This window comes from Macaca nemestrina, chromosome 10 (assembly GCF_043159975.1).
Source record: "Macaca nemestrina isolate mMacNem1 chromosome 10, mMacNem.hap1, whole genome shotgun sequence".
In the NCBI taxonomy this organism is placed as follows: domain Eukaryota; kingdom Metazoa; phylum Chordata; class Mammalia; order Primates; family Cercopithecidae; genus Macaca; species Macaca nemestrina.
The window spans coordinates 124,087,495-124,114,427 of NC_092134.1; the positions used below are offsets into that span (position 1 = coordinate 124,087,495).

The 26,933-nt window shown below is 34.6% G+C and overlaps 1 long non-coding RNA gene across 4 annotated transcripts in view; it reads left to right on the forward strand.

Moving 5' to 3' along the window:
* The window catches only part of LOC105481460 (uncharacterized), a 325,073-nt gene that overhangs the window by 100,729 nt on the left and 197,411 nt on the right, over positions 1 to 26,933 (forward strand). For 2 of the 4 annotated variants that reach the window (XR_011609310.1, XR_011609311.1), the window contains exon 1: positions 11,740 to 13,560. The exons of the other annotated variants lie outside the window; for them this stretch is intronic. This is a non-coding gene — a long non-coding RNA (uncharacterized lncRNA). Of the gene's footprint in view, positions 1 to 11,739; positions 13,561 to 26,933 lie in introns of those variants that run through there. 4 annotated transcript variants of the gene reach the window in all.

Below are 26,933 nucleotides of genomic sequence, written 5' to 3' on the forward strand. Positions count from 1 at the left end.
ATGCTACAAGGCTAGAGTAACCAAAACAGCATGATACTGGTACTAAAACAGATATATAGACCAATAGAACAGAGCAGAGCCCTCGGAAATAACACCAAACCTAACAAAAGCAAGCAATGGGGAAAGGATTCCGTGTTTAATAAATAGTGTTGGGAAAACTGGCTAGCCATATACAGAAAGCTAAAACTGGACCCTTTCCTTACATCTTATATGAAAATTAACTCAAGATGGACTAAAGACTTAAACATAAGACCTCAAACCATAGAAACCCTAGAGAAAAAAAACTTGGGCAATACCATTCAGGACATAGGCATGGGCAGAGACTTCATGACTAAAACACCAAAAGCAATGGCAACAAAAGCCAAAGACAAAATGGGATCTAGTTACCTAAAGAGTTTCTGTACAGCAAAAGAAAGTATCATCAGAGTGAACAGGCAACCTATAGAATCGGAGAAAATTTTTGCTATCTATACATCTGACAAACGGCTAATATTTAGAATCTACAAGGACCTTAAAACAAATTTAAAAGAAAAAAAAACCCCATCAAAAAGTGGGTGGAGGATATGAACAGTTGCTTCTTAAAAAAAAGACATTTATGTGGCCAAGAAAAATATGAAGAAAAGCTCATCATCACTGGTCATTAGAGAAATACAAATGAAAATCACAATGAGATTCCATCTCACACCAGTTAGAATGGTGATCATTAAAAAGTCAGGAAGGCCAGGCGCAGTGGCTCACATCTGTAACCCTAGCACTTTGGGAGGCCGAGGCAGGCAGATTGCCTGAGCTCATGAGTTCGAAACCAGCCTGGGCAAGATGGTGAAACCCGGTCTCTACTAAAAATACAAAAAATTAGCCGGGTGTTGCGGTGTGTGCCTGTAGTCCCAGCTACTCTGGAGGCTGAAGCAGGAGAATCACCTGAACCTGGGAGGCGGAAGCTGTAGTGAGCCGAGATCGTACCACTGCACTCCAGCCTGGGTGAAACTTAACTAGAAGTGAACTTTTAGAGAGCATACGTGATACATATTATATCAACCACTTGGAGTACAGAACAAAACAGACAATAAATGGGTTAGGGTAGGAGAGGATGAAATACAATCAGTACAGATTGCTTCTCTTGCTACTCAGATTTTATTCTTGCCATTTAATCAAATGAAGGAATTCTCATTGACAACTCAGGTGAGGCATAACTGCCATTAGACTCAATAATGAGGGATGATGTCAGATCGCTTTATTTTCATGCAGAACCCACATGATGATAATACATATCACCGTTACTCTTCATGTTGGTTGACCTGAAAAATGAGGCAAACAAATAATCAGAAATGAGAAGTATAATTTCTACAGACCCTGATGCTTGCTGGTCAATATTAAGATTCATAACTTGTAACTTTACCATCATTTATTTCTTATTCTTCTTTTCCTCTATCACATTGTAGAGTTTCCTCATGAGATAGGTGACCTAATTTACTACTCTAACATAGTCTGGGTAGCAGGTCATTCTGTCTTTATTCGATTGTCCCATTTTTCCATTTATTATTATTAATGAACTTAGAAGCTCTAGAAGGCACACAAGTGAATTTCCTAGGTTCCAGGTATAACATTCCTACTTTCCAATGTGTAGCCATGACCCAGTTTTCTCTTGGTAATGGGGAATAATTTCCACAACGAGTAAAATAATCTTCTTGATGCCTGTTGATTCTAGAAGATGTAAAAGTCAAAAGGCCTATAAACATTCTCAGCATCCATGAATGTGCTCCCTGACAAAAGTATTTCTCCCTTTTAAGTAAGACCTCCAAACCTGTTGTATTATTCTGCCAGCTTTTTGATAAGGACATGTGACAGAAAATCCAACACCTCTTTAGATCACAGCAAATGTGGCTTCTCACTGGTGAATTTTCAGTCTGTATGTTGTATTCAGGTATCTTCGATATGTATCTCCTTCTGTAAATAACAGCTAACCATTGCATACACTTATCCTAGTGGTGGACATAAGACCCACAACTGCCACAGAGATGCATTTTACACTGGGCCCAGTTAAAACTGACAGACTTGTTGCTTACCAAATAAGTAGACAGAATAGCAGACATCAAACATAAATAGGCTCACCATATGTTGTAGCAGTGCAAGATGCTGCAAATTATCACTCATTTTAGAGAAACATCTTGACATTCCAAGAGCATTGGAACCCTAAAACTTCACTGATGTGATAGACCTCTAAATTTGTGTTGGGGTTTTTCTCTCATCCTCTAAAATGTGTCACACTACTATGCCATATAGGATACTTGCTACTTTTAGCTCACAAAGTAAATTAATGTAATCAATATAATGTTCAGTTATGATATTTTCTGGGACACTAAAATGTTCTCGTAGGTCATGTATGACAGAATGCAGTAGATTTGTTCTGACCTTGATTTAAGACAGTAGAGACATATGGCTGTCCCTGCTAGGTAAAACAAACTTCTGGTTGTTGTAACTAATTGGAAATTTTTTGAGAGAAATTTGCTGAGAAAATAGATGCACATTAGGTGTCAGACTATGCCAATTTGGAACATGTTTAGATTATTATTATAGTGGTAGAAGGTTGTCAATTTTCCGGGGATTATTCTTCATTTAACTTGATTCTTCCCATTGATATAGCTATATCACACAGGTGAAGAAACAGATATATGTTTTCTACTACTCATTGAGTATTTTTATTTATCTATACTTTCAGATACTAGAGAAATAACCATTGGATCCACTGAGAATTGGATTCAGGGAACAATTTCATCTGTCATGTAACCTCTATAATTAACCATACTGATGACTGAATCATGGTAGTGTTTCTGTTTCATAGGAACAAGTGTTACTTTGGACTGCCCATTCAATAACCCCCAGAAGGTTCTATGTATTTGTATCATAGCCATGTACAAACATTACTGTATGTGGCCACAAGTTCCTCTGGTAATGGCTTGGGGCAAGATTTAAAATATGCATTTGACTCTCCACTGCAGAGTGTTATCCATGATGAACTAGCCTTGCTCTACAAGTAAGGAGTTCTAGGTGCATGAACTAGCTCAGATGTGGAACTCAGTAAAACTACACAAGTTCCAAAAACATGTTTTTTTCTGAATACATAGATGAGCCAACATCATAATGACTCCCCATCTCTTTCATTCACAGGGATTTAATAATCAATTAACTACTGCCACAGATCCTGCCGTTAAAATATTTTGAATGCAACTTTGGCCTTTCAGCTTGTGACTGTCTTGTCTCTGATCATTAGTAGACACCAACATCCAGCTTCTATAACTTTTTGGTCCAATTGTTCACATTGATGAAGAGTGCAATTAAATGACTCATTAGCATCTTCAGCTTACAGTGGGATAACATCAAAGAACTTTAGAGAAAATGCTGGTGCTCTGCCAAAAACCTTTTTTTTTTTTTTTTTTTTTTTTTGAGGCGGAGTCTCGCTCTGTGGCCCAGGCTGGAGTGCAGTGGCCGGATCTCAGCTCACTGCAAGCTCCGCCTCCCGGGTTTACGCCATTCTCCTGCCTCAGCCTCCGGAGTAGCTGGGACTACAGGCGCCCGCCACCTCGCCCGGCTAGTTTTTTTTTTTTTGTATTTTTTTTAGTAGAGAGGGGGTTTCACCGTGTTAGCCAGGATAGTCTCGATCTCCTGACCTCGTGATCCGCCCGTCTCGGCCTCCCAAAGTGCTGGGATTACAGGCTTGAGCCACCGCGCCCGGACAAAACCTTTTTTTTTTTTAAATGCCTTTGGGAAGGAATATCTTCTAGGTCCTCCACATGTGTACATTTTCCCTGCTGTATGTGGCAGGGAAGTTGTATACTGTAGATCTGCTCTGATATTCTCATATCCTTTACAGTATTAAAGACAAGTTCTGGAATCTTTATCTCATTGATGGGAAGCCGCTATTGTATTCAGGCTTCAAGTAACCAAACAAGAAAACTCATACAGCATTGCAAGTGTTCAGATAAACAAATGAAGTTCCAAATTCCAAGTAAATTTCCCGACATTGAAAAATCTGTTACGCAACACCAGATTTTGTTTTGTTTGATCTAATAACAACAGAGTCAATTGTAACACATAGTCTTCAGGGAAAGATCTTGCAGATATGTTGGTATGTACTCTTTCTATTCTTGGAAAAGAAAAAGATCTTGCAATTCTCCCTCTGTGAAATGTTAGTATTTAACTCATCAGGCAGTGAGGGGTATAGATTTGTGTCTTTTGGAAAAGTGGTATTTCCTTGAGAGATACCTACTCCAGCCAAGATCACTGAAAGATATTTAAGCAAAGAAAGATTTGACTTGTCCATTCAAATCATTAATGTGTGATGAAATGTCTCTACCTCAATTCGTCGGGGATATATTTCTTCCTAATCACTTTCCTATCTATAGCATAGGAAGAGACTTGATGAGTTTGTGCACTGGCATAACTGTGAAACACAGATAGTCAGTTTCAGGGACAGATGCTTAGCCCTGTCAGCCCTGTAGCTATTGGAATAAATAGAGGTTTGTTGTTTGTTTGTTTGTTTTGTTTTGGCCCCATAGAAGTCTTTTTTTTAAATGTTCTCCTCTTTATTCTTGAATTGGGTGCATGTGTTCCTTAATATAATGTTTTGTGTTTTCCAGTACTGTCTGATGATATCAGCCCACATTCTTTCTATTCATCACTGTTGCCATAACAATGAATAACAACCGCCTGCATGATCACCCAAGTATTTATGGTCTATTACTAATCTATCCTGAACTACAACCAATGGTAACCTGGATAATTGTGATGCAATGCATGCTACAAATTAGGATTATTACCTTTTCCCCTGACTGGAGATCATATGTTCATCAAATAGGTGAGCAACACAGATCCAGAATCTTACGATAGTTGTCAAATTTCTGGGACCACTCCTGGTATCAATGACAACATCAACTAGGTATTGGTACAGTAGAGATTCACTCAGACAGAAACATTAATGAATGTATTTCAAACAGAATGTGTACACAGTTAACTAAACAGAGGATGTTGAGATGCTCAGAAACTATTAACATTACAAAATGGTTACATTTACTAAGACTGAAAGAACGGAGGAGAGAGCATAGTCCTATTGGAGTCACAGAACTGGGGTCACTCGATGGAAATTGTTATTACAGAAAGATATAACTACTGTCAGAGTGTAGTGTCAAAGAAGGGGGAAGAAGAGAACTACCTTGACCTTGATGTCTCCTTACTTCTGCCCACTGGTCTGTGTGTGTTTCCCATTAGAGGAGTGCAACTAGAAGCCACAACACACACAAAAAAACCTCTAGTGATGCAGTTATAAGGTCGACCTCCCAGAAATAGTGAAGCACAAGAAATGTTAGAGACTACATCAGAGGTGTGGAAACAAAAAGGAGTAATTCATTTAGGAGGCAACAGTTACATCAATACCTAAAATGAAAGAGCAAAAATGTGTTTTTCAGAAAAAAGTTAAAGAGAAGAATATTCCAGGTAGGAAGAAAAGTCATGAAAAGAGCTGGACATTGAGACATTGTACACTTGTAACATTGAAAGAAGATTGGTATGGAAGAGATGTCAGTTGGAAAGTGGTGATTTAGGGCACCTTAGATGATGCGACATCTTTTATATCAAGTTGAGATATTTACACTTTTTTCATAGAAATAACGGAAAAGCATTCAATAGTTTTAAGGGAGACATGATAACATCATTTTATGTCAAGAAAGGGCATTTAACCAAGTTGGAGAAAATCGATTGCAAGGAGATGAATTAGAAAATAACTGCAGTGTTTTAGGTGATAAATAATAAGGTCTAGAGTGAAAGTAATTACTTAAAAGTAGATGAGATATGGAGAAATATTTAGAGAATATAAACAATGGCTGGGCATGGTGGCTCACACCTGTACTCCCAGCATTTGGGAGGCCAAGGCGGGTGGATCACCTGAGGTCAGGAGTTCAAGACCAGCCTGGTCAACATGGTGAAACCCCATCTCTACTAAAAATACAAAAATTAACTGGGCGTGGTAGTGGGTGCCTGTAATCCCAGCTACTTAGGAGGCTGAGGCAGGAGAATTGCTTGAACCTGGGAGGTGGAGGTTGCAGTGAGCCAAGGTAGTGCCATTACACTCCAGCCTGGGCAACAACAGTCTCAAAACAAACAAACAACTGTCTTAAAACAAACAACAACAACAACAACAAAAAAGAAACAAGAAACAAGACTTACACACACACACAGGCAGAGAGGAGGGCAGGGTAGAGAATATGAGAGAGGGAGAGAGGAAGAGAGAGAGAATTAAGTTAAGCAAGGTATCTAACTTTGAAATGTAGTAAAATGTAGGCATTTTACTCTCTCTCATTGGGGCGTTCTCCATTTTACAATGTCTTCCTTGTCAAATTTATTTGTAATTAACACTGCTTCTATTATGTCAGTGCAGTTATTTCCAACCTATACCTCCAATGAACATTTTTTTTTTTGAATCTAACCTCAGTAATTTGCAAGATATTTCTACCTCATCTCTGAAACTTGGCATATTCTAACTGAACTTGCTAGTCTTTCATTCCACATCTACCCGTTTTTCTGATTGCCTATATTATTTTAATGGTGCCATCATTCTTAAAATTTCTCATCTTCTAAATAACTTTCATCATTTATTCTTTGTTAATTTATCATATCCAATTAGACAAATGCTGTTAGACTTTACTTCTAGTAATTTGCATCTGTCCCTTTTCTTTTGTATACTTTAACTCTACTGCAGTTTAGACCACTGTTTCCTCTCCAGTGGACAACTGTCATGTCCCTCTAATTAGTTTCTTGTTTCTTTCCAATACATTGGATAAAATTAATATCTCCAACACAAAACATTGTCTATGTCATTGATCTGATCCAAAATTAATAAAAATCACTCCTTACAAACCAGTTTAAATATATAATTGCTATATTTTCATTCATTAAACTTTTATTTTCTCCTTTTCATTCACTTTGTTTAAAAATTCTTTTAAAACTCATCAATTTGTTCTTTGACTGAAGTAATGAATTATTTGTCATAATGCAGTGGCTAACTATGTCTACTCCTTTATGTTAAAGCTAATTCCTGATATTAAAACAATTATTTTTAATCAGAGATATTACATGTTTTCTAAACAATGCATTTTGACACCAACATGATATATATATCAATGTAATAAATAAAGCTATGAATATTTAGCTATGTGAACCATATAGTTAAATTGGTAAAACTATTTTAAAAGATTGGTTCTATACTGTTTCTTGAGACTGAATTGTCTCAGCGACTCTTAATAGTAAGAGTTTCTTTAATATAGCATTATGATAAACATGAAGGAATTAATCATAATTGCTTAGTGAGAAAGCATTTGACTTCTTGGAAATGAGATTTTTATATCTGTAAATGGGATAATCACACTTGCCCTACATACTTGACAGAATTGTTTTGAAGGCCAAAAGAGATTTAAGAATGCAGATAACTTTAAAATATAAGTATGCTACATAGAGTTCTCATATCTGTAACTTCAACAATCTCAAATCCATATAAATATCAGCAAACTGCTTGTTTTAAGAAAGACTGCTATTAAACTTATTTCTTTTCTGAAATCACTGATTAGGATGCTATGCATATTTAAATAGTACTTCAACTCACCAAGGCAGTTTTTATATTTGAAAAAATGACATGAGATTAGTATCTAATTCTCATCTCTGGAGTCACTATACTGTGGTAAGAGGTTCTTAAGTCTTAGTTTCTGCAAATCTCTTTGTCATAGACACAATAGACCAAAACACATTAAAAAGATTACATGTAGTAAAACGAAGTATACTCATAGTTGATATTAATTATGTCTTTCTGCTATTTTGAAAAAAGTCAAAGAAGCTTAATAACTTTAGTTTCTAGCAAGTTTTCTAGCCTATATTAGGTTAAAATCGTAAACAAATGAGGATCGGCTGCTTGAAACAGATATTATTTGTATTACAATGAAATATGATATATAGCAAGTAAAGATATAAACATAAGTTTTAAACATGGAAGAGAGGGTTAGCATTCTTCCAACTATGTTCCCCATCTCTCTCTCTGGCTTCTAATAATGTGCCTAAAGGGTCTTTTGGAGTAGAGGGGAAACCAAACATCAGAACTCTGGAGCAACCACTTAGCTTCCATTTAAGTAGCTTGTTTTTAAATGCTTAATACACAGAAGCTTTTCCCAAAATCCTCTTTTGAGAAAAGACTTATCTTTTCTGTTCCCCTCCCTGCCACCTCACATAGTAATTCCCTTCCAAAAAACAAAAATAAAAACAAAAACAAAAACACCTTGAAAAGCTCTGTGGTAGAGAAAGGCATCTCTTTTCTGCAATGGATATTACTCTATTACATCCCACTGAAGTTGCTGACTTATGTAATGATGATGTTGTGTCATTAAGAAAAAGTTAAACTGTGTTCACGTGATTCTCTGTCAGAATGCAACAGAGTATTGGCAGTAGCTTGAATAACAGCCCCCAAATACCTCCATGTCCTAATTCTCAATACCTATCACTGTTACCTTATATGGTAAAGCAGACCTCATAGTTGTGATTAAATTAATAATCTTGAGATGGGGAGATTATTCAGGTGGGTACTATGTGATCAGCATGATTACATAGTAATCATAGTAATCATTTAATGGCAGACGCAGCAGGAGTCAGAGGAGGAAGATAATGAGATTTGATAAGGGAATCAGAGTGGATTGATGTACTTTGAACTTCTTAAAAGGGGCCACAAGCCAAGGAATACAGGTGACCAATAGATGCTGGAAAGGTCAGGGAATGGATTTTCACTTCATCCTCCAGAAGGAATCAACTCTCCAAATATCTTGATTTTAGCCCATTGACACTGATTTCAGATTTATGCCTTTCAGAACTGTGAGAGAATAAGTTTGTGTAGTTAGCCTACTAAGTATGTGGTAATTTGTGGCATCTTCCGTAGGAAATTAATATAGCACGCAAGACATTTGAGTGTCTGTAGTTGTGGTAGCTTCATGTGACAACATTCTCTGTGAAAGTTCCTATGAAGTTTCTCTTAGTCATTCATACATTCATTTATAAACTAGATCCATATTAAATATCATTTGCTATTTTAGGTTTCACAGATGTACAAATTATCATTCCATAATATAAGACCTTGAGGAACTAGGAGTCTGGTAGAGATGACAGATATTTAAGATATAATTATGATCATGTGTTAAATAATATAAAAGAAACTTAAACAAAATAATTTTGTGGGAATCTAGGAGAGAACCTAAACCTCTCTGGAAAAGGTTAGAAAGATTTCATGATACGTGAGTTAAGTGATAGAGAATCAGACAAAAATTTCCAAGGCAATTAAGTCTAAATAGGAATCTATAGGCAGAAGAAGTCCTAATGCAAAATATGGTGACCTAAATATTTTAACCTGTTTAAACAGCTACAAAACTAAATGGAAATTTGGGGAACAAAGAGTGATCTGAAAGGATTGCTGATTAATGCTGATAAATGCACGCAATGATATTCTACTCACATATTATCTTTCACAAATAATTCTAAATATAAGGAAATCATTCCTACTGAGTTATAAATGAAGGTGGAAGAAATGACTAATTTGTTTTATGACAATGTGAAACCCAGATTTTAACAATATGCATTGTGTTTACAAGATGAGCACCAATGTTCCTTTAGTTCTATACTTATATAATTCTGTTGAATCTAAGTGAAATTTATCCTAAGTTCCTAAGTTGGTAGAAATAAAGCTTTTGAATACATCATAAAAAATGTGTGTTTGCTAGAAAGAGTGTAGTTTATTTGTAAAGAACCGATTATTAGTATATTTTTTGCATGGCATTAAAAATAAATTGTTCAAATATTTGTATTTTACCATGTAAACAAATATCTGCTTGTTTAAAAGGGTTCTTTGTTGTTGCTGTGGTTTATTTTTTGTTTTGTTTTGTTTTGCTTGCTTTGCATTACTTTTCATTAGAATGTTTCAGGATTATGTGGCTGTAGTCAAGGTCTTTATTTATTCTGTCCTATTCAAGTTAACTTCTTACTTTAGCACTGATGATTTCACAAGTCTCATTCCTTTCTCCACCACACTTTTAGTGAAGTATGAATGCCTATTGTTTGCCACTGCTGTTATTCCTGTGATGTGAAGGCCACCTGTCATTGAAAAGAGTTACCATGCTCCGGTAAGGCAGATAAGATATTTTAAAATATATTCTAAGATTTATTTAATAGGTTTGACCTTTCCAGAAATTGTCCTTATCCATCATTACAGTACATGATCAATCATTTTAAACTTCATCATCTACAAAACAAGCATTAATAACAGGGGAAAGAGTTTACATTCTATTTTTCTCAAGAGATTTATATCAAAACGCTTTGGACGGCTCTGCTAATTAAGGATAAGAAACTAAAAAATGTTGATCAATCTGACTATCTTCACAGGGTCAGTGTCTTAACTGAAATTTCTGTTAATCAATGTTTTACTTTAGATCTTTAGGGGCATAAAGAGTGAGACCAGTAATATTTCTTTGGGTAAATCCGTAATCTGTTTGAATAAATATGCCTTGATTTCTCACTCATTCTCTCAGTATTAACTTTAAAAGTCAGGTAGTATTTATTATTTTTCAAATATGTAAAATAAACAAGTACATAAATCATTAGTGAATCACCTGTATGTTATGACCAGATGCTGCCAAAAATTTACCTGTGTAAATGTTGACTTTATTATTTTGGCCATGACGACAGTCTCACTCCAAACAATGGATAGACTGTGAAACGTGGCCTTCTTAGTCTATTTTTAGGATGAACACTTCAGGAGGCATAATTTTTATATGAGGTATTATACCCAAATTAAAGTTTGGTCAAGTAAGTATCAATTTAAAAAGAAAAAAAGATGCCTATATCCTAAACATTTGTAAAGATACTTCTTGAGCAAGATCTGGTCTTATTCCAGGGCAACTGATATCCATGTCTATGGGAACAAAAAATTACTCTTTCTATCAGTCAGTATATGAGCTCACTAAACACTTGTAAGGTTAATAAATGTCAAAAGAAACACTAGGGTACCTTATTACAGTCTCTGCTATTCTGATTTTAAACTACTTGAACAGCAATTGATGGAGCAACAGAAGTGACAGTTCTGTTTTCAAAATAAAACACAAAAAGCAAACCCAACTCTATTATTCTCTATAATAAAACCAAATACAGTGAGAAATAAAATTAGAAGGGGGAGGGGAACAGTGCAGAGGCCGAGATATCTTGTCTCTGTTCTGAGTTATTGAAGACAAAATATAATGCAGAAATGTTATTTCTAGTGTTATTGTAAAAATAATGTGTACGTTTAGCCATGTGTATCATCAACATTCAAATCTAAAGATCAAAGCACTCTTCCGGTTAATAATATGAATAACCTACATCCAGCTCCGAAGTAGAGCAGATCCCACTTCTAAGCCTCTGGAAATATATTCATACTTTTAAAGATTTTTTTAAATACCCATGTTTTATATAATGAAATTTCACAAAGTGATAGCAATACATATGATGTTTTTTATCAGTCTAGTTCTCTAAACTAAATATTTATTCTGGATCTATATTTGCACAAATTAATAAGCTAGAGATTTTCATTATCTAGTAAAAATAATGATTATCAATGTACTATGGCTACTTTGATAGACATCTGGGTTATTTCTATAAAATACCTAAATATTTACAGGGAAAATAAAAACAACAACAGCAACAACCAGAAAAAAAAAATTCATCCAGATGTTTTCCTTACATGATAACAAATATTTGAAAACATTTGGATGACTAGATCTTTCACTTTTCATATAAAAGTGAAATCACAGATATATATGCGAATCTGTCTATAATGGAATAAATTCTAAAATACAGTCACTAGATAGTGGAATATCCTAAATGACCTTGAAAGCATTATTTATTTTTACAGAAACTCATTCTCTCTGCTCCAAAGTGATTTGTTCGGTATGCTTTTGATTTTTTTCTTAGCTTTAAAGTAACCAATTAGAAAATAACCTTCTGATATCTCCATATTCATTTCCACACGAACTAAATATGAAATTTCAACTTTACTCACAATATCTACACACAACTCAGACAAATAACAAAGAACAAAGACAAAGAATGTGATTGATGCTAAACTGATGAAACAGCTATGAAATGTGAGATATCCCATAGAGATACACCTGAATCCATATCAATCATATGTGTTTTCTTCTATAATTCAGTTATATAAAAACAAAATTTCTCACTTCAGTGGTTTTTCCATTAGCATTCCATTAAACTTGTATACTGTTAATTAAGAATGTTGGTTCCTGATATGTTGCATGTTATAATTTGAGAAGATTTTGTGTAATTGAAATTTAGACAGGGAATACTATTCTGTTTTTAGACAAGTTAACTAGTACTCAAAGAAGGGCAAATAACCAACTGGATATCTAGTACCAAGTGGGTCACACATTTTTTAAATTCGAATTCAATTATTCTTTTTCCCAGGCCTTTATTCACTGCACTATATTAAGTTGCCTCAAAAACAGCTGAATATTAGACCATTAAAAACTAAATACTAACATTATCAAAAATGTCAGAATTTAATTAGAATAATATAACTTAGATTTAAAACATGTCCTCAATAAACAGAATATTTTTATTATTATTACTGTATATGAATATAAAATAACAATAGGAAAAATTTCTTTCCAGCTGCTTCATGGAGTGTGGATATTTGTACTCTTGTAAAAAGAATAAACACCTTATAGGTATGCTAAATAACTGTAAATTAGTGATTTTTAAATAAGTTTATATCATAGAAAAGGTAGAAATAATCTACTTAGTTTGTTAAATTTAAAACCTTTTTGAATTTTTTTACTTAATTACTTTTAAAAGCCCCAAGTGAAGATTTTAAAGAACCAAGTCTAATATTTCTTTTAAACTGTTTATCTGGATCTTAAATAAATCAAAAAATTTTTAAATAAATCAAAATGATTTTTACTTATCTTAAGAATTCAGATTAGAATTCTCTGGTCCCAAAGTTATTACCTTAGATATAAATTAGGGCTTATACGCCTGTAAAACAAAAAGATGTTTCAACTTAAAACAACTTGGGAAGACAAGAACACTGAATAATATTTGAGAAGCCTCACAACTCCCCAAAACACTAAAGCCAGAAGTCCCAAAGGGACAGAGGTCAGGAGGACAAAATACATGTAAATAGGAAAGAGTAAACCAATCTCATATTAAATTATGGGTCAAAGAGTGATGTGGTTTGAATTTGTATCCCTGCCCAAATCTCATGTCGAATTGGAGGAGAGGCCTGGTGGGAGGTGATTGGATCACGGGGTGAATTTCCCCCTTGCTGTTCTCATGATAGTGAGTGAGATCTGATGATTTAGAAGTGTGTGGCACTTCCCCTTTGCTCGCTCTTTCTCCTGCCGCCACTGTGAAGAAAGTCCTTGCTTCCCCTTCACCTTCTACCATGATTGAAAGTTTCCTGAGACCTCCCAGTGATGTTCCTGTTAAGCCTGTGGAACTGTAAGTCAATTAAAACCTCTTTTCTTCATAAATTGCCTAGTCTCAGGTAGTTCTTTATAGTATGTAAGAAGAGACTAGTACAAAGAGTCCAGTAGTAACAGATAAGGCATCTGCAGTTCAAACTATCCAAGTAAACCCGAGAGAAGAGAAAGTTCTAGTGAAGATAACATTTAATAAATATAGAATAGTTTAAATTGGCTCATAATAGAAGATAGAAAAATAAAAAAAAATATTGCTACTCTGTTTATGTCAACCTTAAAGGTTAGTATTTTCTTTATAATTTCAGTATTGGTTTGTAGATGAAATTTATAGGCCAAAAATAATATACTTCAATGACTCCTGTGTGACATATTTGTTACTTTGGTGCTTCAAAGTGAATAACCATTTTAAACCCTAATGATAAGGGTGAGTAACACATTGACCGAATGAATCTTATCCTTGTGTTGCTGTGTAGGAGCAGTTTTTTTTCAATAAGATTCTTCATCTACCCAGAATTTTAGTAGATGACAAACACAACTTTTGATATTTAAATTTACTTTTTATTTTTTAATTGCATACTTGATTTCTGTCATCATTATTTCTAATCCACTTTATTTTTTAATTAAAAATTATAAAGTATCAGACCAGACTAGTTAAGCAATAGTGGATATGCAGCCTAGATTGGCCTCTTATAAGATGGCGCAACAGTGATTTGGGTGTAGTTTAAAACAAAGAAAAGACAAATCCCCACTCGAAAGGCATCATTGATATATTCTGGAAACATCACTGGAACTTTCCCTTGAAAGTAATATAGAAGGAAGCTCATAATTTTAAATACATAATAGTCTAACACTTTCCATTTGAGATCCATGGTGGGGATAGTATGAAGTGTAGAAGCTTGAGAGTCAGAGAGACCTTGAATCAAATTCCAGCTTCATTAGCGAGGGTGAGTTATTTGATCTCATTGATTGTCAGACACTCCTCTTTAAAAAAGAGATTATGATTTCTCCCTTACAGGCCTACCAGAAGAATCAAATTAGATCGTTTACTTAAAACTTTTAGCAGAATGTCTAGCACAAAAGTTTCAGAACATACTAGCTCTTTTGCCAAGTAATAGAAAATGTAAGTATATTTGTGGCTGAATGTATGAGAAATACTGTTCCTGAGAGTACAGATTCAAATATCTTTTAGAAATGCATTTTGAGCTGAGATATCCATAATAACTCGTTTAAAAATATATAAAGGCATTCTTCAAGATAGAAAGACTTTATTTTTGTATATGATACATAAAATAAACAACTTAGAGATAATCTTCCAGTGCCAAATATAGCAATTTCTTTATTGTTTCAAAACTTCAAATATTTCATTAAAATACATTTGAAAATTACGTATAAGTGCTCATACTGCACTTGTACTTTTTGTATTTTAAATCAGAATTTTTCAAAACTGTTTTTGCACAAATAGCTCAGTTACACCCACAAATCACTGAATCTATTTAGCATCTTTTGAAGAGGTGTAATTTTTTGAAAAATGTGACATTTGTTTTTGTGCCAGTGCATTTGTCAACATTAGTGTAATTAGCTCAAGTTTCATCAACTAGCTCGTGCAATCTGTTCAGAATGCAACTTTGAATTTTGAATAGTGTTAGGGACTCCAGTTAGAGTTTAAGCCTATTGAATATGATTTCAGATTTTTTTATTTGAAAAGAAAAGTCTTTAATAAAGTTAGCATAATTTTTAAAAATTCAGATTATATATTATAGAAAGAAGCATCAGGATTATTTAGCATTAATAGAAATTTTAGGAAAGTTTTAAAAATACTATCCATAAAATTTCCATGAACTAAGAAAGAATGATTATTTTGTTACATAACAAGTAACCTCACAATGTGTTCTTAATGCATTTATTTTAAAAAGTAAGAATAGTCTAATTTGGCTTAAGTCAGAATAAAGTAACAAAGACACTAACAATTATATTCATTACTGATAGGAATTTGTCTACACCATAAGGCAGTGGAAGAAAAGACTTAGAAAAACTTTTAATAATTATTTCATCAAGATACATTTTTGAGATGAATTACAGTTTTACTTACATTCTTGGCACAGATGGTATCATATTTGGAAGAGGGATTTTAGAAAGTGTAAGAGAAAAGGTTATTTGGTCTTTTCTGTGCCAATATTAGAATATTCTTAGGACAAAAACCATATTTGAGAAACAAAGAATAGAAGGATCTCTAAAAATGAAACATTTATCCTCTGGCAATATCTGATCTAACAACTAGATGGCCTCTCAGGTTCAATGGCTAAATCTAAATGAAACAAGAGGGAGAAGCTAAAAATATTCATTTTTCATACCAAGTAGGCCTGGTTTAAGAATATAATTTTTAAAAATAATCAGGCAGGTATCCAACACGTTTGCTGTCAACTTCTCTGTAAGGACACACACACACACACACATACACACACACACACGACAGAGAGAGAGAGAGAGAGAAACACAACACCAGGGTCTCTTTGTTTTCAAGGAGTTTATGCTGAAGTGGGGGAGAAAGATAGACATGGAAAAAACTTATTAACAATTAAAGTCACAATTATAATACAAATATGTAGCTGCATCAAAGAAGAGATAACTCGATTCAACCAACTATCTTAATTGTTTGAAATGCAACTTTGCATGAGAATGCTGGGTGAAAGTCATGATGGTAAGCATATTGGTGGGAAAATATAAGAGATCAAATTCTGTAAACTTGTGGGAGTGAGTTAGAGAGAGGCCTTAAATGTATATTCCTTTGTTCATCATTAAATAAACTTTGAGAATCTGCTAATTTTTAAGTCCTATCTGTATTTTGGGCAGTCCAGATGATTGGCATAGACTTAACTCTTGAAATACTTAACATACTAAGACATGGATAGAATGTGAATATCCCCAACCATGTTAATAAGGAAAATTAATTTCATAAAATAAGAATATACAAAAACCATTGTGTGGTTTTTACGGTGGTGAAAACATCTTCCACATAAAAGATAATGATAGAGGTAGCACTGGGACAGCTTTGAAGGATAAGTAGAATTCACTTATGGAGTGGTCAGGTGGTGATATATGTCAGGCCCCAATTTGTTGTCTTCCTGACAGGGTTCCAATCACCTTTATTAATCTCAGCCTTGAATTCAATTGTGAGGAAATGAGGATTGATTTAGTTTTGGGGAAATTCAATTATAAAGAAATTTACTGAACCCTGTATCATGAGAGTGGTGAATGTTGAATGTTGACTGAATGTGGTGAGAGTGGATATCCATGCCTTGTTCCAGATCTTAGGAGAAAAGCATTCAGTCTTTCACCACTTAATATGATATTGGATGTATTGTATAGATGCCTTTTATCAGGTTGAGGTTGAGAGAATGCCCTTCTATTGCTAATTTACTGAGAATAATTATTGAGAATGAAAATTGTATTTTGTCGATTGCTTTCCTCCATCTGCTAAGATACTCATGTGTTTCTTCCTTCTTTGGACTTTTAATATGGTAGATTATATTGATTAATTTTTTAAAATACTGAGTCAGCTTTGCATTTTTTAGGTAAACTCCACTTGGGGCATGCATGCTATTCTTTTGATATAATGATGAATTTCATTAGATAATATTTTAATTAGGATTTTGCTTCTATGTTTACTAGAGAAGCTATCCCCTTTTTGTTTGTTTCTTTGTTTTTGTACTGTCTTTGTGTGGTTTAGGTATCAGGGAAATCTTAGTCTTGTAAAATGAGTGGGAAGTATTTCCTCTATTTCATCATCTGTTACTGGAAGAAATGCTATAGAATTAATGCTATTTCCTAAATGTTTGATAGAATTCATCTGTGAAATCATGTATGTATGGAGAATCCTTTATAAATGTCTTTAACTACCAATTCGATTTCTTTAATAGTTATAACAGCATTCCAATCATATATTTTATCTTGAGTGAATTTTAATAGTTTATAATGTTTCAGAAATTGGTCTGTTTTATCTAACTTGGCAAATTTATATGCATAGAGTTGTTTGTGGCATTCTATTTTCAATAATATTACTGTAGGATCTGTAGTAATGTTCTTATTTTCTTTTTAGTAACCTCACCTTAGAGTCTATAGTGAAATTCTTTCATTTCTGATATAATTTGTTTTTTGTTGGTGTTAACATTGCTAGAGGTTTACAATTTCACTGCTCTTCTCAAAGAACCAACCTTCTTTTTTACTTATTGTCTTTTTTTTTCAATTTTAATGATTAAAATTATTTATTAATTTGTCTTAAGATGTAGCCTTAGGTTATTAATTTGAAATGATTGTTATATTAATAGTATAAGCATTCAAAGCTATAAATTCTCTCTGAGTATTGCTGCAGTTGCATCACACACATTTTAATTTGTTGTATTTTCATTTTTATTAAATTAAATTATTTTTAATCTGCTCTGAGACTTCCTCTTTTACCCATGGAATTTTTCAGACTCTGTTGCTGAATTTCCAAATGATTAGAAATTTTGCCAAATTTGTTATTGATTTCTGGTTAAATTCAAATATGCTCAAAGAACATATTTTGTATTTTAAGTCTTTTAATTGTGTTGTCTTGCTTTATGACCAAGGTATAATCTAGCAGGTGGAATTTACCATATCCATTTGAAAAGAACGTGAAATTAGGTATTGTTGAGTGTTCCATAAATGTCAGTTAGATTCAATCAGTTGATGAGGTTGTTCAGTTGTATAAACTTGATTTTTCTCTCTACTAGTTCTATTACTGAGAGAAAAGTTTTGAGGTATCCAACTATAATCATGAATTTCTCTTTTCAGTTCTGTCAGCTTTTGTTTCATGTATTTTGAAACTGTTTTTAGGTAAATACATTTCTAATATTTTTATGTCTTTTTAGTGAATTGACACTTCATTTAATATGTAATATCTCTATGGCTCTCTCTATCCTTTGTAAATTTCTTTGCTCTGAAGTCTACTTTGATAATTATATAGACTTTCCAGCTTTCCTTTGATTAGTGTTTTCAGGGTATATCCTTTTCTATCATTTTATGTTTTAAAATTATTTTTGTCATAAAGACACTTAGTATGAGATATACCTTCCCAATAATTTTTTAAGTGTACAATATATTATTTGTACAATGTTGTAGAGTAGATCTAGAACTTATTAGTCTTGCTTAACTTAAATGTTATGTCTTTTGAGCATCGCTTTTCTCTCCCGTCCAGCCCCTGAAAAACACCATTCTGTAGTTTAATTCTATGAATTAGACTAATTCAAATACGTCATATAAATGAAATTATGCAGTATTCGTCTTCCAGTGACTGGCATGTTTACATAATGTCTTCAAGGTTCATCCACATTGTCACATATTGCAGAAATTTTTTAAGGCCTAGTAGTGTTTCGTTGTTGTGTATCCATAATTTTTTCCATTAATGTGAGGTTGGACAGTTGGGTTGTTTCCACCTCATGATATTGTAAATACTACTGCAATGAAAATAGAAGTGTTAATATCTTTTTCATATTCTAATTTCACTTCTTTTGAATAAATAATCAGAAGCAAGATTACTGGATTATATGTGCTATGGTTTGGATATGATTTGGCCCTACCAAATCTCATATTGAAATGTAATTCTGGCAGGGCACGGTGACTCACGCCTGTAATCCCAGCTCTTTGGGAGGCCGAGGTGGGTGGATCACGAGGTCAGGAGATCGAGACCATCCTGGCTAACACAGTGAAAATCCGTCTCTACTAAAAATACAAAATAAATTAGCCTGGCGTGGTGGCAGGTGCCTGTAGTCCCAGCTACTCAGGAGACTGAAGCAGGAAAATAACGTGAACCCAGAAGGCAGAGCTTGCAGTGAGTCGAGATCGTGCCACTGCACTCCAGCCTGGGTGACAGAGCGAGACTCTGTCTCAAAAAAAAAAAAAAAAAAAAAAAAAAATGAAGTGCAATTCCTAGTTTGGCAACGTTGGGAGGCAGGGCCTAGTGGGAGATACTCAGTTCACAGTTCATGGGGGCAAATCTCTCATGTATATATTAATGCTGTCTCTCAGTTCTCACTCTGTTAGTTCCTGCAAGAACTGGTTGATAAAAAGAGGCTGGCACCTACCTTCTCTCTCTTGCTTCTGTTCTTGCCATGTGACCCCTGTGCATGCCATCTCTCCTTCACCTTCCACCATGAGTTGAAGCAGTGTGAAGATGTCACCAGAAGCATATGCCCAATCTTGAATTTTCAAGCCATTCATAAGCATGAGCAAAACAAACCTTTTATTCTTTATGAATGATCCAGCCTCAGGGATTCCTTTATAGCAACACTAAACAGACTAAGACAATATGATGGATTACATTATTTTTTTCAGCAACATCCGTACTTTTTTTTATATTGTCTGCACAATTTTCCATTTCTACCAACAGTGTGCAAGGGTTTCAATTTTTTTCACATCCTCAACAATATTTGTTGTCTTTTATTAATAGTAGACATAGATAGGTTTGAGATATTATCTCATTGTGGTTATGATTTACATTTCTTGGATAGTGTGATCTTCAGCACTTTTTTATATACCTATTGGCATTTGTGTGTCTTCCTTGAATAAATGTCTCGTCAAGATATTAGCTCATTTTTAAAATTAGGTTATTAGTTTCTTAAGTTGTTGCTGTTGACTTTATATATTTCTCACATATTTTGGAGATTAACTTCTTAACAGAACTGATATGGTTTGGATGTGTATTCCCAACACAATCTCATATCAAATTGTAATCCCAGTGTTGGAGGAAGGACCTACTGGGAGGTGATTAGATCATGGAAGTAGATTTCCCTCTTGCTGTTCTTGTGATAGTGAGTGAGTTCTCATGAGATCTGGTTGTTTAAAAGTGTGTGGCACCTCCCCCTTCACTTTCACTTTCTTTTGCTCCAGCCATGTAAGACATGCCTGCCTCCCTTTCACTGTCTTCCATGATTGAAAGCTTCCTGAGGCCTTCACAGTCATCCCTCCTGTACAGCTTACACAGCTGTGAGTCCATTAATCCTTTTTGTTAAAATAAATTACGAAGTCTTAAATATGTCTTTATAGCAGTGTGAGAACGAACTAATACAGAAAATTGGTACCAGAGAAGTGGGGACATTGCTATAAAGATACCTGAAAATGTGAAAGTGATTTTGGAACTGGGTAATAAGAAGTTGGAATAGTTTTGATGGCTCAGAAGAAGACAGGAAGTTGAGGGAAAGTTTGGAACTTCCTAGAGACTTGTTGAATGGTTGTAACCAAAATTCTCATAGTGATATGAACAGTGAAGTTGGGGCTGAGGAGGTCTCAGATGGAGATAAAAAACTTTATTGGGAACTGAAGTAAAGATCACTCTTGCTATGCTTTAGCAAAGAGATTGACAGCACTGTATCCCTGCTCTAGGGATATGTGGAACTTTGAACTTAAGAAAGATGACTTAGGATATGTGATGGAAGAAATTTCTAAGCAGCAAAGCATTCAAGAAGTAATATGGCTGCTTTTAAGAACATATTCTCATATGCATAAGCTAAGAGATTATCTGAAACTGGAACTTATATTGAAAGGGGGAGCAGAGCATAAAAGATTGGAAAAGTTTCAGCCTGACCATGTGCTAGAAAAGAAAAACTCATTTTCTGGGGAGGAATTCAAGCCAACTGCAGAAATTTGCATAAGAGGAGTAAATTGCTAATAGCCAAGACAATGGGAAAAAGGGCTTGGAGGCATTTCCTGGAACTCTGCAGCAGCCCCTCCCATAACAGACCCAGAGGCCTAGGAGGGAAGAATACTATTGTGGACCAGGCCCGGGGCCATGCTGCTCTGTGTAGTCTTGGGGCATGGTGTCTGCATCCTGGACTCTCTAGCTCCAGCCATGGCTAAGAGAGACTAAGCTACAGCTCAACTCAGTCCTTCAGAGGGTGAAATCTATAATCCTTGGTGGCTTCCACATGGATTAAGCCTGTGAGTGAGTGAAGGGCAAGGGTGGAAGTTTGGGAGCCTCCACCTAGATTTCAGAGGGTGTATGAAAATGTCTGGATGTCCAGGCAGAAGTCTGTTACATGGGCAGAGCCCTCATGGTGAACTTTTACTAGGGAAATGCAGAGGGGAAATGTGGGGTTGGAGCCCTTACACAGAGTCCTCACTTGGGCACTCCCTAGTGGAGCTGTGAGAATAGGGCTACCGTTTTCCAGATACCATAACGGTAGATCCACTGACAGCTTGCACTGTGTGCCCAGAAAAGCTGCAGACATTCAATGCCAACCCTTGAAAGCAGCCATGAGAGATGAGCCCTAAATAGCCATAAGGGCAGAGATGTGCAAGGCCTTGGGAGCCCACTCCTTACATCAGCGTGCCTTGGATGTGAGACTTGGGGTCAAAGGAACTTTGGAATTTTGGAACTTTAAGATTTAATGACTTCCCTGCTGGGTTTCAGACTTGCATGGGGTCTGTAGCCACTCTCTTTTGGCTGATTTCTCCATTTTGGAATGGGTGTATTTACCCAATGCCTGTAGGCCCATTGTATCTTGGAAGTAACTAAGTTTTTTTTTATTATTATTATTTTACAGGCTCATAGGCAGAAGGAGCTTGCCTTGTCTCAGATGAGACTCTGAACTGTGGACTTTTGAGTTAATACTGAAATGCATTAAGACTTGGGGGACTGTTGAGAAGGGATAATTTTATTTGCAATGTGAGAAGGACATGAGATTTGGGAGGCACCAGGGCTGCAATAATATGTTTTGTATTTATGTCCTCTACCCAAATCTCATGTTAAGTTGTAATCCCAATTTTGAAGCAGGGGCCTGTTGGGAGGTGATTAGATTATGGAGGCAGATTTCTCCCTTTCTTGTCTCATGGTAGTGAGTGAGTTCTCATGAGATCTGGTTGTTTAAAAGTGTGTAGCACCTCCCACTTCACTTTCACTTTCTCCTGCTCCAGCCACATAAAATGTGTCTGCTTCCCCTTCACCTTCCACTATGATTGAAAGTTTATCAAGACCTCCCATGCCATGCCTCCTGTACTGCATGCAGAATTATGAGCCAATTAAACCTCTTTTCTTTATAAATTACCCACTTTTAGGTAATTCTTTATAGCAATGTGAGAATGAACTAATACTAGGTGTATGGTTTGCAAATATCTTCTTTCATTCCATAGGTTGTCTATTTAGTCTGTTGCCTGTTTGTTTTGTTCTGTAGAAATTTTTTAGTCTTGTATAATTCCCCTTGTTAATTTTTGCTTTTGTTGCCTAAGCTTTTGGTGTAATATCCTTCCCCCTCAAAAAATTGTCAAAACAAAAATCAAGACTTTTCTTCTGTTTATTTTATTTTATTTTATTTTATTTTATTTTATTTTATTTTCCCTAAGAGTTTTAAGGTTTCAGGTCTTACACTGAAGTCTGTAATCTATTTTGAATTGATTTTCATATATGGTGTAAGATAGTGGTTTCATTTTATTCTTTTGCTTGTGAATTGCCAGTATTACCAACTATTCAAAAAGACCCTATTCAAAAAGACTATTCTTTATTCAGTGTATATTCTTGACAGGCTTTAGAAGATCAGTTGATATATTTAGGTTATTTTTTAATCCATTCTGACAATCTCTGCTTTTAGACCTTTTATACTTTATATTATTGATATTTTTGGAATTAGGCATGCCATGTTATTATTTTTTTTCTGTTTCCTTCTATGATTTTATTCCTTATTCTCCCCCCCTTTCTTTTATGTAGGAAGTTATTTCAACATTCTAGCAAATTATTTTTAATTTTTCACTTTGATTTTGACAAAAGTCTCTTTCTCTAATTGTTTTAGTGGTTGCTGAAAAGATTGCAAAAGACATAGTTCGCTTTTCAAAGTCTATATGAAAATGATACTTCACCAATGTACTTTTTACTTTCAATCACTACATAAAATTTAAAACAACCAAATGTAAGAAGCAAATATATTTATTCAGATATTTATTATTTCTTTTGTTCTTTATTATTTATGTGTTTCTTGTTTTCCCTGATATTATTTCCTTTTATTTGAAGTTCCTGTAGCATTTTTTTTGTTTTTTGTTTTTTGTTTTTGTTTGTTTTTTGTTTATTTTTGTTTATTTTTTGTTTGTTTTTTATTTGTTTTTTTGTTTGTTTATTCTTTGGCTATGAGCTTTCTTAGTTTTCTTCCCTCTGAAAATGCTTCAATGTACTCTTTATTCTTGAATATTTTCACTGAATAGAATTTTGGGTTTGACAGTTATTTTGTTGGAACACTTTAAAAATGTATGCTAACTTTTCTGGGCTTTAGTGTTTCTGATGAAAAACCTACAGTTATTTGAATTATTGTTCTATAGGCAGTGTGTTTTTCTTCTCTTGCTACTTTTAAGGGTTTTTTTTTCTACATCTTTAATTTTCAGTGATTTGATTTTAATAAAGCTAGGCATGGTATTCTTACATTCATTCTATTTAGGGTTTTCTCATATTCTTGAATCTGTAGGTTTATGTCTTTTTCTGAACTAGGAAAGTTTTGTGTCATTATTCAAATATTATTTTCCCTCTGCTACAATTATTATACTCTTTGTCTTGGACTGCAATCACACTAATCTAACACTAAATATGTAACACTGATGTTAGATTTTTTTTTTGGTGTTGTTTCACAGGTCTTGAGGTCTTGTCTACATATTTTTTCATCTTGTTTTCTTGTTGTTTATAGTTGATTATTTCTACTGCTTTATATGCAAGTTTACTAATTATTTTGTGTCATTTTAATTTTACCATTGAGTCAATTTTGTGATTATTTTCTTTTTAATTGTTGTGTATTTTAGCCCTATAATTTCCATTTGGTGTTTTGTTATGGCTCTATTTGCTGACACTTTCTGTTTTTTTCTTATTTGTTTCAAGATTATTCACAATTATTCATTCAAGGAATTTTATAGCACCTACTTTTGGGAGTTTGTCTGATAATTTCAACATGTATGTCATCTTGTCTTTGGCCTCAGTTGATATTTCCATGTGACTGGTCAGCTTCAAATTTTTTTATAACATGAGTAATTTTCTATTGTATCCTGTATATTTTGAATATTGCATTATGAGCAGGTAGGCATTGCTTAGATATTATGGAGCATGTAGATTTGTTGTTGTTGTTGTAAAGAGCTGACCTTGTTAGACTTAAGCTAAAAATTCCACCCAACATTATTTCAGCTGATGATCTAATATCACTACAGTTTTCAAAGCCTTTCATTGTTACTCACATCTGTCCCATTTTTGAGTCACCTGGTGGTCAGTCTAGGACCTGGGTGGACAAAAGCTTTGTAGTTCCATTCTCAAAATCTTTGATATGCTAATTTGTATCAGATTCACAGGTCTGCAGTTTGGAGGTGAGTGACAGAGTTTCTTAACTTTATGAAATCGCTTTCCCAAGTTCTGCTATCTCCCAAGTACTTTCTGTTTCCCAAGGGCTCCCTTATTTGGTGTGCCAGGAGACACTGTTCATTTCTGTGACCACACTGTACCGATAGACACGTGGCAGAGACAGAGACCTACAGCAAGAGTAGGAGATAGAGAAACAAAATAAAGAAAAGGGTTTTTCCCTGGTCTTATAGAACCTAGGCTTACTCTATGGACAGGAAGTTTTCCACTCCTTAGAATGTTGCTTCCTACAGGTCCCTATTGTCATTGTGGGATTGTTTGGTAGCTGTGTAAAGAAGAAAGGGAAGAAATGATAAACCAAATAAGACTTTGCTTACTCTCTCTCAGTTATAGGGGTTCCCTCTACTTCTCAGAATATTTCTGTTTTTCTCTGTCTGCCCAATATTGCTTACTTCTTTCTGGATTCTTAGTTGGGTTCACTTCCAAAAGGAAGATACCAAAAGAAGAAACATATAGTAAACTTATTACAGATTTGATGAGATGTTGAATTCTGATGTTCTTCTCTAAGCTGCCTGTTGATAGTTTATTTTTAGTATTCTCAGAGAGTTGGTCTATGAATTCTATATGGGATTTAGAGTTGTATTCTTTGGGAGTAAAAGGAAAGCATTTGCTTACTCCACCTTCCCTGGAACTGCAATCCTTTGATGACATTGTGAAAATTTGGTATAAAAATTTTTTCAAGATTCAAATTCCAGACATAATATTAAATGCTTATTTATATATTACTGATACAAATTATTTATATACATCTAGTGATTGATGCTTCCATTCCTCATTTTTCAGTCACTCGTATTCTGGCTGTAAGTAACCTCATATTTATTTTGGTGTCTTACCATACAGGAGCTTTCATCATTACTGCTCCATATCTTTTTCACCCAAGAAAAGATATCTCTAAGGTTGCACTGGAACAAGACCTGTGTAAAAACTCTGATCATAAACTTCTCCCCTTTACATGTGCTAGTTGAAGCCATTTTAGCTAAGCCTTACAGATGTAGCAAGCCTAGAGCAGGAAAAAATAACCGATTTATTTCCCATGTGTGTATGGTTATTAGTGATAAGATATTGAGCGCAGTTGATATCAAAACTTAATTGCATGTTATTAAGCATTTTCTTCAGATTTTTAAGCCTACCAACCTGAAAAATAAGGACTGTTTATTTGAAGTGGCAAGAATCATGTAAATCATGAATGGAGAGAAGCAAGAAGTTCAATTTGTCTTCTTAGAAAACTGAATGGAAAAATTACTTAAGAGTTATAATTATGGAATACCTTGGATGTTAGGATCTGGATTGGAAAGCCTTTGAGGTTGTCATAAGTGTCAGCTAAATTTTTTTAATATATGTGAGTAATTAAAACTAGTTATGATGGGCCAGGTGCAGTGACTCACACCTGTAATCCCAGCACTTTGGGAGGTCGAGGCAGGCAGATAACGAGGTCAGGAGATCCAGATCATCCTGGATACCATGGTGAAACCCCATCTCTACCAAAAATACAAAAACAAAATTAGCCTGGCGTGGTGGCAGGCACCTGTAGTCCCAGCTACTTGGGAGGCTGAGGCGGGAGAATGGCATGAACATGGGAGGTGGAGCTTGCAGCGAGCCCAGATTGCGCCACTGCACTCCAGCCTGGGCAACAGAGTGAGACTCCATCTCAAAAAAAAAAAAAAGTTATGATGAAAATCAGAAGAACATAGCAAATCTTATGACTAAAGAACGTAATGAAACACTAAGCAACTTTATGATATGTTGGTAGAGTATAAAGTTATTAATCCAAATTTCATTTTGCATGTTCAAAAGAATTTAAAAAGAATGATTTTACAATGATAACCACTTCAGAAATCAATGTTTTAATTTAATTAAAACGGTTTTCTTCATGTGTTTCCAATGGATACTAAGATGTGAATTACCCAGAGAAAAATACTAGCTAACACTTAGCTTGTTTATCGTAAGTTGGGCACACCTCATGTACATGAATACATCGATACTCACAGCAAACTTAAAGA